Genomic DNA, 14,962 nt, shown 5'->3' on the forward strand with positions numbered 1-14,962 from the left:
TGTCAGAACTAATTGAGTCCATTTTCCTATAACATATTCAATAGCTATTAGGTACAATTTCTTCTTTCTGCATCCTCAGTCTCATTTTTTCCTTTCCCACTTACATATCCAGAGGCTTTTCTGGCTTTTCACTCCAGATATTTGACCACCTTTACTGCAATGAAAACTGGCCACTTTCCTCTAAAATATAGATACATCCTCCTCCATTATTTATGTACAGGAAGACATGTCACAATCATAATTATTAGAAAAACCCCATAATATATAAGAGACAGCAGGGAAAAGAAGTAGAGAAAAGCTTAGATCCTTTGGAAAATAAGCCTCCCTTCCCTCTGTCCCTTCATATACTCACATACACACACACACACACACACACACACATGCACGCACAAGCCTCTCTTCCCTCTGTTCCTCCCTACACACACACACACAGAGAGAGAGAGAGAGAGAGAGAGAGAGAGCTTTTCTTCCCTTCAGAAATCTTTGTAGGAACCATCTCTAGTAATTTCATGCCCTGTGAACCTCTGCCTCCTGCACCCTTAGCACACAGACAGTGCTGGCATCCCAATTGTTAGGTGCATTTCAGGCTGTGGCAGTTAAAATCTCCCAACTCTAAAAGTGGACTATGACTTAAACTGGTTTTTGAGAAATATTCTGAAAGTAGAAGATGCATAACTGCATCAATGATCAGTAAAATCCAAGCCCAAACATTTGGCATATAAAACAAACCACTGTTCATATGGCAAGACAGGATAATAACACAATCTATATACTTTAAAAGATGCTGCTTTTATGATTGATAGAACATGGAAGCAACCAAGATGTCCTTCGGTAGATGAATGGATCAATCAATTATGGAGCACCCAGACAATTGAATATTATTGAGCACAAAAAAAGAAATAGCTGTTAAACCATGAAAAGATGTGGAAGAAACTTAAATGCATATTAGTAAGTGAAAGAAGCCAATCTGAAAATGCTACATATGGTATGATTCCAACTATATGACATTCTAGAAAAGGCAAAACCATGTAGACAATCAAGAAGACCAGTGGTTGCTGGAGAGCCCTGGTGGGGCAGCGGGGAGGACTGTGAAGTGAGAACAGGCAAAGTAAAGAGATTTTCAGGGCAGTGAAATAGTCTGTATAATAATAGATATATGTCATTATACATTTGTCCAAATTCAAAAAATGTACAACACCAAAAGTGAATCCTAAGGTAAACTATGAACTTTTGCTGATTACCATGTGCAAGCGCAGGTTCATCCTTGGTAAAAGATGCACCACTCTGGTGCAGGATGCTGATAATGGGGAAGGCTATGTGTGTGTGGTGGGGGGGGGAGGGGGACAAGGAGCATATGGAAAATCTCTGTGTTTTTCTCTCAATTTTGTGGTACATCTAAAAACTAAAGCCTTTTAAAATAATTTTTTGAGATTATTAGAGAGAGAGCACGAGCAGAGGGAGGGCAGAGAGAAAGATATATATATAGAGAGAGAATCCTAGAGCAGATTCCCCACTGAGTGCAGAGCAACACACAGGGCTTCCTCCCAGGACCCTGAGATCATTAACTGACCCCAAATAAAGAATTGGCCACTCAGCCGACTGAACCACCAAGTACCTCCAAAATAAAGTCCTTTGGAAAAGGATAATGCTAAGAGTTTTGTCTGAAACTAAAGATGTAACTTGAGGTAATTTGACTTAAGACCTTGAGGTGATTTGTTAGCATAACTACTTTTACAGTTTAATGAAAATAAAGCAGTCATCTATTTGGATTCCTTTCCAGCCTTTAGAAAAAAAAAAAAAAAAGATGTACGCACTTGAATTATCCAACTCAGAACTCCTGGGTGGTTTACTACAGTCTTTAACACTGGCCAGCTGAGAAGAAAACATCCCAGCCATATCTAGTGTTTGAAGAATTTGGTGCAGAAAGATTGGAAGAGCTAAGGGAAGAAATTCAATTACAAGATAAGAAGCTTCTGCATGGAATAAACCAAACAAAAGGAAAAACTGCAATAAACCACAGGGCATAAGTTCTCAACCAGGGACAATTTTTTTCACCTCAGGAGCACATTTGGCAACAATGTTCAACGATATTTTTTATTGTTGTAACTGGGGCAGTGAGGCAAGGGAGAGTACCACTTTGGAGGAGTGGTGGGAGCCCAGGTATGTAAACATCCTACAACAGACAAGAGAGCTCCACACCTTCCACCCCAGCAAAGAATTACCTGGCTCAAAATGTTAATAGTGCCTAAACTGAAAAAAAAAAAATCTGCCACAGAGCAATAAAACATCATCAGAGAAGAGCAGACAAACATGGTGGTATATCACAGTCAAAGGGGCAGGATGATGCCTCAAGTCAGGTCCTGGGGTGTACTTCACGTTAACAAAGGATACAGGATACGGTGAAGAAAAATGTCCTTAGCAGGTGAAGTAAAAAACCAAGGTGTGAGCTCATTGTGGCACAAACAGAGGTTAGAGATCTAAGGACCATTGCGTACATTGCAAGGTTTCCTTGAATGCAACTGTTCAGCAAAGATTAGCCCAGGTTTTGGGGCACCTGGGCTCAGATGGTTAAGTCAGCCTTTGGCTCAGGTCATGATCTCAGGGTCCTGGGATCAAGCCCCACATCAAGCTGAGCAGGGAGCCTGCCTCTCCCTCTCCTTGCTTATGCTCTCTCTCATTATTTGTCTTTCTCTCTCAAAAAAAAAATAAATAAACAAAAATCTTAAAAAAAAAAAAAAGATTATCTCAGGTTTGAGAAAGGCTCAAGTGGTTTAAAAATAAAATTCCCAACAGAAAACCAAAAGCTCCATAGATTAACTATAAAACTATTTCTATTAAATATGACCAATCCCTAAATTTATCTGGGGAAAAAGGAAGGAAAAGAGGGTACACTGCAGTGTCACTGAGCATTTTCTCTCACTTTCTCCCTTCTCTCAAATTGTTCTATTTTATTTTTTTCTGAGTAATAAATTCATATCATTTTCCCCTAACTTCACATCTGTGAATCGTGAGCCCTGTTAGCCAGTATATCTCATCAAAGAAAAGATACAGTTTTTACATTTAAGTAGAGAAAAAGAACATGGCAGATTATTAATGGGGGATTAAGAAGCAGTTTTGTCACAAGCAAAATTATTTTTCTTATAAAAGTCAAGAGACAGACATCATACCATCTGCTCTTTTATAAAGCTATAGATCTTTATTATTTGGGCAAATATCTGTCCTATAGAATCTCTAGGAATTTCTGAATAGACAAAGAAAATCAAGATATCATGAGAGGAAAAGCAAAAGCAGTGGCTGAGGATTATGTTAATGACAACACAGGAAAATAAATAATGGAGCAAAATAAGGAAGTGCAGAGACCACAGTACCTGTATGTTATATTTAAATTTTAACAAGTCATTATGTCTTATATTTTGATCCACTGTCTCTCTGGTGATTACAACTAAGGAATGAGCAGAAGACTGTAATTTGAGGAAAGCATTGATTTACTATGCCTGAAATCACACCAACAAGCTACTGAACTAATGTGTAAAGTCAATTCTATGCTCACTGAGGCTTAGAGCAATGGTGTCAATATTTCCGGATCACTGATGCCACTGCATTTTTTCTACTGTTCTTAACCAACAGGAAGATTTGCCTTCCTAAAAGCTAAGATTAGATTAGAGCATCCTAAATCCTAAATCCTAAGGCATAAAAAATAGGGAAGTTTTCCACCCTGATATAGGACTCCACCAGTATTCCTGGTTTCTTATCCCTGACTGAGAGTCTATTTACAGTCAAGAATTTACACAAGTAAGAATCATTCTGGTGGACAGTAAGGTGTTATGCACACATTAGTGCTGATTAATGCTATTGTCCTCAACTCTACTAATTTTTAACAGATTAAGGGCCAGATTTTTTTTCTACCCTAGATAATAAACAGAGTTAAGATTATTTTGAAATTTAGTGGCAAATGTATAGACTGTAAAGATAACTTTTGGCAAGTTGTTGAAACTCAAGATTTACTGTGAAATGTTGAAATCATGAAATATTTGATTATATCAGACATGCTGAAAGTATTATTTATAAAACACAATGTGAAGCAATAGAATGATGTACAAATCTTCCAATTATGTCCGGGTCAAATAATGACCTCTCAAAAGAAACCGTTAGAGAATATAACAAATATTCAAGATAGATGCAAGTTTTGAGAAATAAAAGAGATAACATAGTAAAATAGATAAATCTGCTCTAAAAATGGTGAAATAATAACTAATTAAAATAATTTGTTAAACCCTACACTTAACTAATTTTATCTTCTTAAGACAAAGTAATACAGTTTTACCTTCTTAAGACAAAGTAATACAGTTTTACAGTTTTCTACCTATTGGTGCCAGATTTATTTAAGACTATAGATATTTCACATTGTACAAATTATCAGGATAATCTATTCCTAATCACCAGTGAGAAAAATAAACTATCAACAAAGAATGTGGCCACAAATAAATAGGCACCAATTTTAAGCCTAAATAAAATATCCAAGCAGAATTAAATTGCAAAACTGTAAATTCAATCCTCTGCAAAAAAAAATTAACATTTGTGAAAGAGTAAGACATCAGCTTATAGATATTGAAGTTTAAAAGGAACCAGAATGAATTGCATTGGTAACCTACATTTTTGGCTATGTTAATCTCAAAGTCATATGTACAAATAGTGCTAATTTTAATTACATCTAAGCACAAAAACTTCTTTAAAAAATAAATGTTGATAAATATTTGTAGAATCTTACTTTAGGCTTCAAAGAACATAAAGACATATACATAGATGTGTGTATATGTATATGATATATATATATATATATAAAATGACTTGTGTTTTACAGTTTCATGTTATAGGGCAGTATTTTTGAAAACACCATTAATGCTACAACTAATGGAAAGTATAACTTCTTTTACCAGCATTAAAAAAAATTATCAAAACCTATGGAAGTTCTGAGTTTTACTCTACTTAAGAAGCCAAAAAGTTAGCTGCCAGTTTCATGAATGATGGCAAAAGATACAAGACCTGTGGCATAGCAACAAAGGAGTTTATTAAGGCCCAGACGACAACAATGTTATGATATTCCCATTTGGCCCCCTTGCTCCTTATGCGCCACATGGCTGAAGCATCATTGTTCAGCTGGGTGCTGTACTTGCCAAAACTTTGCTTTAGGCTAAGTCAGTCCCTGAATCCTATATGCTATTATGAGTCACACCAGTTTCTCAATGATGGTAGTGAAAAAGCTGATGACCTGTTGATGACAAGCAGCCCACTGAAAGCCCACTATGGGCCAGGCTCTGCTCTAAATGTTCATCATCTATTTTCTTAAGAAATGTTCACAATGACATCAAGATGTAGGATCTATTGAACTATTCCCAGACTGAATGGTTTAAGTTAAGCAGAGAGCTTAATTAGCTTAAATTTACAGAAAACAATATCTTGATGCCTGGTGCCAGAGCTCATAGTTTTAATCACTCTGCTAAAGTCCCTTTTTGCATAAGGAAGTGACTTCTAGTCTGGAACTATGAGAGACAAGTGCTCAAATTTCTCTCTCAAACTCTTAAACCTACCCTAACAGATAATGGCCTCTCATTGTAATACATGAGATTGGCAAAATTTGCTACTGGATTTTAATATATTATACCAAGAAATGTGTGCAAAAGAGATTTTACATATTGCAGTAAAATAAGTAACATTTGCAGGCTTCGTGTAGGACTGTAGTTCTCCAAGTACAGTCCTTATACCAGCAACATCGACAGGACCAGGCAATTTGTCAGAGATGAGAATTTTTGGCCTCATCACTACTGAATTGAAAATTCTGGAAATGTGTCCCCACAAACTATTTTACATCCTCTGGGTGTTTGTGATGCATGCTAATTGTTTAAGATCCACTGCTAGGGAACACCCTAGCTGGTTTCTAAAACAGAAAGCCCAAAAATAGTATGAATGGAGAAGGAAACTTACATTACAAAAATAAGGAAATTGATTGAACTACTTCATGCAGAATTGTTACTTAGTTCTCTTCCAATAATTTGGCTTCAAGAATATTCTGGTAAGCACATGTTTTCCCAAACTGGAAATTTTATTTTTTGTTTTTGTTTTGTTTTGTTTTCCTGAAGAAGTGAAATGGCCCCAACGGAAATACCTACATATGTGAAATTGAAAATGACTGATACTCTCCCCTTTACCGCACCGTCAAACCCACTACCTGGCAAATCCTACCTAGGGTCACAGAGGTTCCAACCAACCTTTTATGCCTCACTGTAAAATATTTTACAAGCCAAACCATCAGTGAAATGCAAGTAATAAAGGCATTTTTCAGACTCTCCAAACTCACTCCAAACACACTCTTTTTTAGAAAACTCCTGGAAGTTCTACTCCACTAAAACAAGGGAGTAGACCCAAAGAAAGAGAGACCTGGAATCCATCATGCATAACTTCCAAAAAGACCACTGAAAATATATCCCATGAGTATATTTATGCAGAAGATCTGGCAAGTAACTATTCCAGATTGTTTCTCAGAAATGAAGGACTGTAGCTGGAATGCCTCAAAGGAAAACATGAGACTGTTCATCTGATGTTTTGGAATATGTGAAAAGTGGCATTCAAAGAGGTTTTCAGTACTCTTGAATAATCGGACAAGACTTACTGAACTAGAAATGGGGAAGAAAATGCCAGAATAAAGTAGTTGCAAACAGAAGAAATGCAATTATAATAATTACATGCCTTTTTAGGGAAGAAAAATTGTGGAGCTATAATAAAGTATAATCTTGATTCAGTCAAATCAAACCTTCAAATCAAAAGATTAGAGAATTTAAGTTTACAAAAACAGAACTAACAGAAATCTGTGTTTGTGCAGGCACATGTGCACACAAAGTGTTTAAGTAAATATTATAAACAATGGACAATCAAAAATTGATGAGTTAATTTATATATTAATCTAAAAATAAAGATCTGCAAAAGTATATCATCTAAACATATGGCACTAAGTGCCAAAAAAAGCTAAAAAGATTGAAAACAATAGTTTTTTTTTTGGTATAAAACTTACAAGATTAATTTCCATAATTTTATATAGGAAAATTATATTTTCTTTCTTTTTTTTTTTTTTTAGAAAGAGAGTAGGGGAGGGGCAGAAGGAATGGGGGGAGAATCTTAAGCAAGCTCCATACCCAGCACAGAGCCTGACCATGGGGCTTAATCTCAAAGCCCTGAGATCATGGCCTAGGCCAAAGTTCAGAGTCAGATGTTTAACTGACTTAAGAAAATTATTTGAGGGGTACATGGGTGGCTCAGTCAGTTAAGCATCCGCCTTCAGCTCAGGTCATGATTATAGGGTCTTGGGATCAAGCTGTGCATCAGGCTCCCTGCCCAGCAGAGAGCTTACTCCTCCCTCTCCCCACCCCCCCAACCCCCTCCACCCCTACTCGTGTTTTTTCTCTTTCTCTCTGTCGAATAAATAAAGTCTTAAAAAACTTCGGATTACTATGATTTACTTTTACAAAAACAAAATTTATAATTAAAACAAGGAGTAACAAGAGCCAGACTACTCACTAAAACAATAAAAAGGGGCAAAATACATAACAGCACTTAATATATCAGGCAGTGCAAACCAGTAATACTTGACACACAATAAATTAATGAAATAAACCCTAAAACAGCTCCATTCTACTACCTAGAGGAAAGTTCAAGAGCAAGGCAATGGGAAGGACATCCCAGGGAGAGCCTGCCAGACTCCCTGAAATTGAGACAAAATTGAGACTATGAGGAATCCAGTGAACCTAGAGTTTGTCAGAAACAAGAACAAAAGAAGAGAGCTGAACAGAGAGAAGAGTCTGGATTTATGCAGACTCTCAAATCAAATATCTCACTCAAATATCCAGCTGAGTACAAATAAGGGAATACATGTGATGAACTTAATCAAGGCTAGAAAAAAAATTTAGCTCTGAAAAACTAGAGGGAAAAGTGTCTATAATTGACAAAGGCTATGAATAATTCCTATACCTAAGAGACAGAGTGGAAAACTCATAAATCAATGGGCAATGATTAGAGTATAAATTGTCTTTCCTAAATCACAGGAAGGGGGTAATTTAATACTAAAACCCTACAGCAAATATAGCTTTGGCTCCACCTAACAAAGTTTAAAGGTTAGGCCAAACAGATCAAAATGTTTCCAGGTAATTTGATCTTATCCTAGGGAAAAAAGCTCTTAATTATAATATTAATTTAAAAAGTCCAATGTGCAATATATAAAATTCACAATGCCTCACATTCAAACAAAAATTAACAGACACAGAGAGATGCAAGAAAATAGAACACACATTAATCAACATTCACCCGAAAATGACACCAGGATTGGTGAATAAGGACATTAGAATAATTATCATAGTAATACTCCATATGTTTAAGAAAATATAATATTGAATCAATAAGCAGAGACATAGATGATATAAAAAAAGACTCAAAATCACTACAGAGAAAAAAAACTAAAAAATACACTGGTGGGGGATCCCTGGGTGGTTCAGCGGTTTGGCGCCTGCCTTTGGCCTAGTGTGCGATCCTGGAGTCCCAGGATCAAGTCCCATGTCGAGCTTCCGGTATGGAGCCTGCTTCTCCCTCCTCCTGTGTCTCTGTCTCTGTCTCTCTCTCTAGGTCTATCATATAAATAAATAAATAAATCTTTAAAAAAAATAAATAAATAAAAAGTACACTGGATAAGATTAACAGCAGATTAGACATAGAGTTCTGTGAATCTTTAATTTTAAAAATAAAAATAAAACAAACTTAAGTGTTTCTATCTGTAATGGCAAACATTTAAAAAAATTTATGCCACATAAAAGTTATACAATGTAAAAAACAGTGTGGACTTAAAATAAAGGTGCAATACTGTAATATGAGAAAGTATTTTATAAATGGACACAATTTTCACCATGTAGGAGAACTAAAGAGCTGCTCTTATTACACCAAACAGTAACTTTCCATACTTACATCACTCTGTGGTAGCCACTGTAGAAAGAAGTAGACTTTTATTTTATTTTATTTATTTATATTTTTTTAGAAGTAGACTTTTAAAAAATATTTTATACTGTACTTAATATTAAGTATACTGGAATTGAGGGAGAAAAATAAAGAGAAGGACATGGAGGATATATATATATATAATCTCAGAAATATATATATTTATATAATCTCAGAAATATATATATATATATTTCTATACCTTTATAAGTAAACGGGAAAAATCAAGTTTATATAATCCACACAGATATTAGAATTAATAGTCATCATAAAGGAAATAAGAATAAATAATAAATGTCAAAAAAGGACTTGGTAGCATGTAAAGAAATTTTATTTTATTTGCCCATTTAACAAAATCCACTATGGAACTCTTCAGTACTTATCATTTCACAGATTGCATGCTATGTTCTGGTTGTTAAAGAAATATGCCGGGATCCCTGGGTGGCGTAGTGGTTTAGCGCCTGCCTTTGGCCCAGGGCATGATCCTGGAGACCCAGGATCGAATCCCACGTCGGGCTCCTGGTGCATGGAGCCTGCTTCTCCCTCTGCCTGTGTCTCTGCCTCTCTCTCTCTCACTGTGTGCCTATCATAAGTAAATAAAAAAATTTAAAAAAAAAGAAATATGCCAGTTGCTGCAAAGATAAGATTGATATGTTATTTTTTACACAGTTACAAATCCTTTAAAATCCACTATTCCCATATGATTTAGCTTTAAATAAGCTGTACTAAAATTTGAAAACAAGTAAAAAATATTTTGAATACCATTTTGTGCCAAATCCCTGACTAACCCCTGCATTGCACATGTGCAAACCATCGTCCACATAAAATGATACAAAATTTGCACTCTGAACTTAGCCACGTTTATTGCATGCAAAAATATAAAATACATTTGACATAGAACTTGAATAGCACTGAGAATCTTTCACTGTAATATTGAAAATGTATCAGATCCAATTTTAAATTACCCAATAAACAAAGAGCCAGAAAATATGATCATCTCTCAAAGGAACAGATAACCAACAAATGCCAATCTCATAATGACAGAGATGTTGGAATTTTCAGAAAAGGCTTTAATACAGATACTATTAACTGTGGTTAATGAGATAAAGATAAACAAACTTGAAAAGAATAGACAATGAGAGTATAATAAAGGCCAACAAGCAGTAAGAGATAACTGAAAATTTTAGAACTGAAAATTACAGTATCTTAAATTTTAAAAATTATGAATTGGGCCAAAGGGCAGGATGTCAATGACAAAGGAAAAATTCAGTGAATCTGAAGGTAGACAAATATAAATTCAACCTGACAAAGGAAAAGAAAAAAAAAGTTTGTTAAATGAACAGAGCCTCTAACAATTGTGGCATAGTATCAATAACTCTAATATTCATGCCAATGATATCCAGAAGGAGAGAAGAGATTAGTGCAATATATATCACAAGAAATAATGCCTGAAGATTTTTCAAATTTTGTGAAAAACAATTTTACAGATTCAATAAGTTTGTGCATAAATCTTATAAAACATGCATAGGATCTGTATAATGAAAAGTACAAGCAGTGATAGAAAATAAGACCTAAATATAATAAACATCAATGGAGAAACATATAGTATGTGGAATGCCCAGCATATTAAAGGTGTCAGTTCTTTGATCTATAGATTCAATGTAAGCCCTATTAAAATCCCAAGAAGATTTTTATGTATATATTTACAGGCTTATGTCAAAATTTATGTAGAAACACAAAGGACTTAAAATGGCTAAAAAAATATTGGAAAAGATACATCAAATTGGAAGAAAGATACTATCCATTTTTAAGACTTCTTGATACCTATAGCAATCGATACAATAGCAAGTCAATATCAAGACACATAGACCAATGGAACTAGAAGTAGGAAACCTGGAAATAGACCCATACAAATGTGATTAGCTGATTTTGATCAAAGTTATAAAAGCAATTCAGTGGAAGAATAGCCCTTTTTTAAAAAAAGATTTAGAGAGAGCACACGTCTGCATGGTCACATGGACAAGTGGGGGAAGGGGCAGAGGCAGAGGGAGAAGCAGACTTCCTGCTGCCAGGAAGGCAGATGGGGACTTCATCCCAGGACCTCAAGATCATGACCTGATACTTATGTCTATACTGATAATACATTATACTCATACATACAGGACCAGTCAGACATTTACACTAGGAGGAAGGAAACTAATGTCCACACAAAAACCTTAGCACTATTGCCACAGAAGCTTTGAAAGCACCAATAACTTGGGACGCCTGGGTGGCTCAGTGGTTGAGCATCTGCCTTCCACTCAGGGCGTGATCCCAGGTCGGGTGATTGAGTCCCACATTGGGCTCCCCGCAGAGAGCCTGCTTCTGTCTATGTCTCTGCCTCTCTGTATCTCTCATGAATAAATAAAAGCTTCAAAAAATCACCAATAACTTGAAATGACCCAAGCACCCTAGAACATGGGACATGTTACATTGCTCTGCATTGCTCTGCAGTTAACTATTCCTCAGCAATACAAGTAATGATGTATCAGTGTAATCAAACAACTTGGCTGGATCTTACGCTTAGTTGAAAATGCTAATCTCTAAAAGTGAACGTAATGTATGATTCCATACTTTATAGAGGTAGAGAACAGAGGTAGAGAACAGGTAAGTGGCTGTCGGGAGTTGGGGGCAAGGGAGGTAGAGGTATTTCTATAAAAGCAGCCTGAGAGAAGTGCTTTGTGGTGACAAAACACTTCTGTACCTTGACTGCAATGATGTGTATATCATTCTATACCAAGGATAAAATGTCATAGAACTGTACATAAAAAGACAAAAAAAAAAATGAGCACATGCAAAAACAGTGACATCTTGGTACTATCTGCAATGTGCTTTGTTTTACTGCTCCAATCAATTTCCTTTGTTTGGTAATGAACTGTATGTTGAAGAAAGAGGGGTGATGGGTACATGGGATCTCTCTGGAGTTTTTGTGCAACTTCTTGTGAGCTTATATATATATATATCAAAATTTAAGTTTTCTAAAAAAGCTCAGCATATCTCAAACAATATTAACTAAAAAAAAAAAAAAAAAAAAACGTACCAGGACACATCATAGTCAAACTGCTGGTAATCAAAGGTAAAGAAAATAAATACCAAAATTGAATGAAAATTTATTTTGAGTAATTAAGTTAGGTGCTTTTACCTGTATCTTATTATCCTCATCATTGCTATGACTTTAGGTACTTTGATGTCCATTTTTAAGATCAAGCACTGACTCAGAAAGCGTACAGATTTGCTAAGTGATGGTAAGAGATTTAATCCAGTTCAACTGCTTTGACATCCGATCACTTTGCTTATACACCCAAACATTTTTCATGTACATTTCCAATTAATTAATGATATAGTGTACATTCTGAGTATAAGTATATACCTTACTGTTTCAGCACAATGTCAGAGGAATATAAAGTTACTTATTTGTAGGCCATATCATTTCAACTATTAAAATGGAAGAAATTATCATATTGAAGCTAATATGCATCAATTAAGGGACATGAGGTTACAAACAACAGTAAACTACTCAGGTTAATGGAAGCAAAACAAGAAGTTATTAAAGGGTTAATGGGGATGCTAATATATTAAAGTTAAAACAGCCAGGTCTTCCAAAAAAAAAAAAAAAAAAGAGGAATTAAAGCAAGTCCAGCAGTAGAGGCTCCTAGACGTTAATTTGAGTTGCAGACAACAGATAATTCACCATGAATAGCTCTAGTCTCTAGCGCCTGTTTCAATATTCCAAGATAGAAGTACAGATTGTTTCCGCACAGATTGATGTTTATCCCTAGGCAAATCATGGAAGCCAAATAGTGGAGCGAGGACATCACTTGGCTAGTCTGACTTACTTGCCCATAAATTTGGCTAGAAGGTAGAGCCTCATATCAAAGGAATAAGGAAAAAGAACTAGGCAGATGAAAGCAAAATCAACTAAAATATATCTTTTGGCATCTATGACACATAGGTATACATAAACTTCTTATATATACATATTCATGGGGACAGTTTTAACATTATCATATATATGATATATATATATGTGCATATAAACACATATATCTGTGTGTATATGTATATATGTTGATATATAGATAGATATATCCCAAATGTCAGCCAGCATTTCAAGCTTTAATAACTTGAGAAGTGCTAAGATAAAAATAATAGACCACCATTTGAAAGTTGAACTATTTTAATATCCTTTCTCCAGCAGTCCCTGATTCCAAGGAGTCTCCTTTTTTCAGTGTAGTGGTGGAGAGGATATGCTGGTGTATACTGCTCTTTAGACTGCATGTGAGTCTCTTGCTGTTTCGCATGGTGAGAACCACCTTCTTCTCCTCCTTCTTGGGAGAGCAGTGGATAGAATGGAAAGGGGTCCTCTGCTCCTGTTGCTGCTGGTGCACTGGTAGTGGTGGGGTGGTAGATGTGTATAAAGAGAGGTGGGTACTAGGGTTTTTAGAGAAGATAAAGAAAGCCCCTTGTAGAGTCTGGTTTACCTACTTTCTCTCTCTCAGGAGCTGAAGAGAGTCTGTTTATTTGCATGAAGATATGTTCATGCCAGAATGATGTTAAAAAATGTTAAAAGAAAGAACAGAGCCTCTAACAATTGTGGCATAATATCAATAGCTCTAACACTCATGCCAATGATATCCCAGAAGGAGAGAAGAGATTAGCGCAATATATATCTTAAGAAATAATGCCCAAAGATTTTTCAATTTTGTGAAAGACAATTTTACAGATTCAAGAAGTTTGTGCATCTTATAAAACACGCATAGGATCTGTCTAATGAAAAGTACAAGTACTGATAGAAAATAAGACCTAAATGTGATAAGTATAAATGGAGAAATATACATAGTATTCATGGTTTGGAATGCCCAGCGTGTTAAAGATGTCACTTCTTTGATCTATAGATTCAATGTAAGCCCTACTAAAATCCCAAGAAGATTTTTATGTATATGTTTACAAGTTTATGTTAAAATGTATGTGGAAACACAAAGGACTTAAAATGGTTAAAAAAATTAGAAAAGATACATCGAATTGGATGAAAGATACTATCCATTTTTAAGGCGTCTTGATACCTACAGCAATCAATACAATAGCAAGTCCATATCCAGACACATAGACCAATGGAACTTGAAATAGGGAACCTGGAAATAGACCCATATAAATGTGATTAGCTGATTTTGATCAAAGTTACAAAAGCAATTCAGTGGAAGAATAGCCCTTTAAAAAAAAAAGATTTTGAGAGTGAGCATGCCTGCGTGGTCACATGGACAAGTGGGGGAAGGGGCAGAGACAGAGGGAGAAGCAGACTTCCTGCTGCCAGGAAGGCAGATGGGGACTTCATCCCAGGACCTCAAGATCATGACCTGATACTTATGTCTATACTGATAATACATTATACTCATACATACAGGACCAGTCAGACATTTACACTAGGAGGAAGGAAACTAATGTCCACATAAAACCTTGGCACTATTGCCACTGAATCTTTGAAAGCACCAACAACTTGGGACGCCTGGGTGGCTCAGTGGTTGAGCATCTGCCTTCCACTCAGGGCAGGATTCCAGGTCGGGTAATTGAGTCCCACATTGGGCTCCCCACAGAGAGCCTGCTTCTCCCTCTAACTATGTCTCTGCCTCTCTGTCTCATGAATAAATAAAAGCTTCAAGAAAATCATCAATAACTTGAAACTTTCTAAAAATTATTTTAAATAACAGACATAGAAACCAAGGGGTTCGTTAAAATATATATATACACACTTGTATGTATACATATATACGTATATATGTCCCAAAAGTCAGCCAGCAGTTTCAAGCTTTAATAACTTCAGAAGTGCTAAGCTAAAAATGATAGACCACCATTTGAAAGTTGAACTATTTTAATTTCCTTTCTCTTATGTAGT

The 14,962-nt window shown here is 35.7% G+C and overlaps 1 protein-coding gene across 1 annotated transcript in view; it reads left to right on the forward strand.

Moving 5' to 3' along the window:
• Positions 1-14,962, forward strand: part of LOC112650210 (uncharacterized) — a 502,480-nt gene that overhangs the window by 342,496 nt on the left and 145,022 nt on the right. The gene's annotated exons all lie outside the window — the stretch shown is intronic.

Source organism: Canis lupus, chromosome 11 (assembly GCF_003254725.2).
Source record: "Canis lupus dingo isolate Sandy chromosome 11, ASM325472v2, whole genome shotgun sequence".
Classification (NCBI taxonomy): Eukaryota; Metazoa; Chordata; class Mammalia; order Carnivora; family Canidae; genus Canis; species Canis lupus.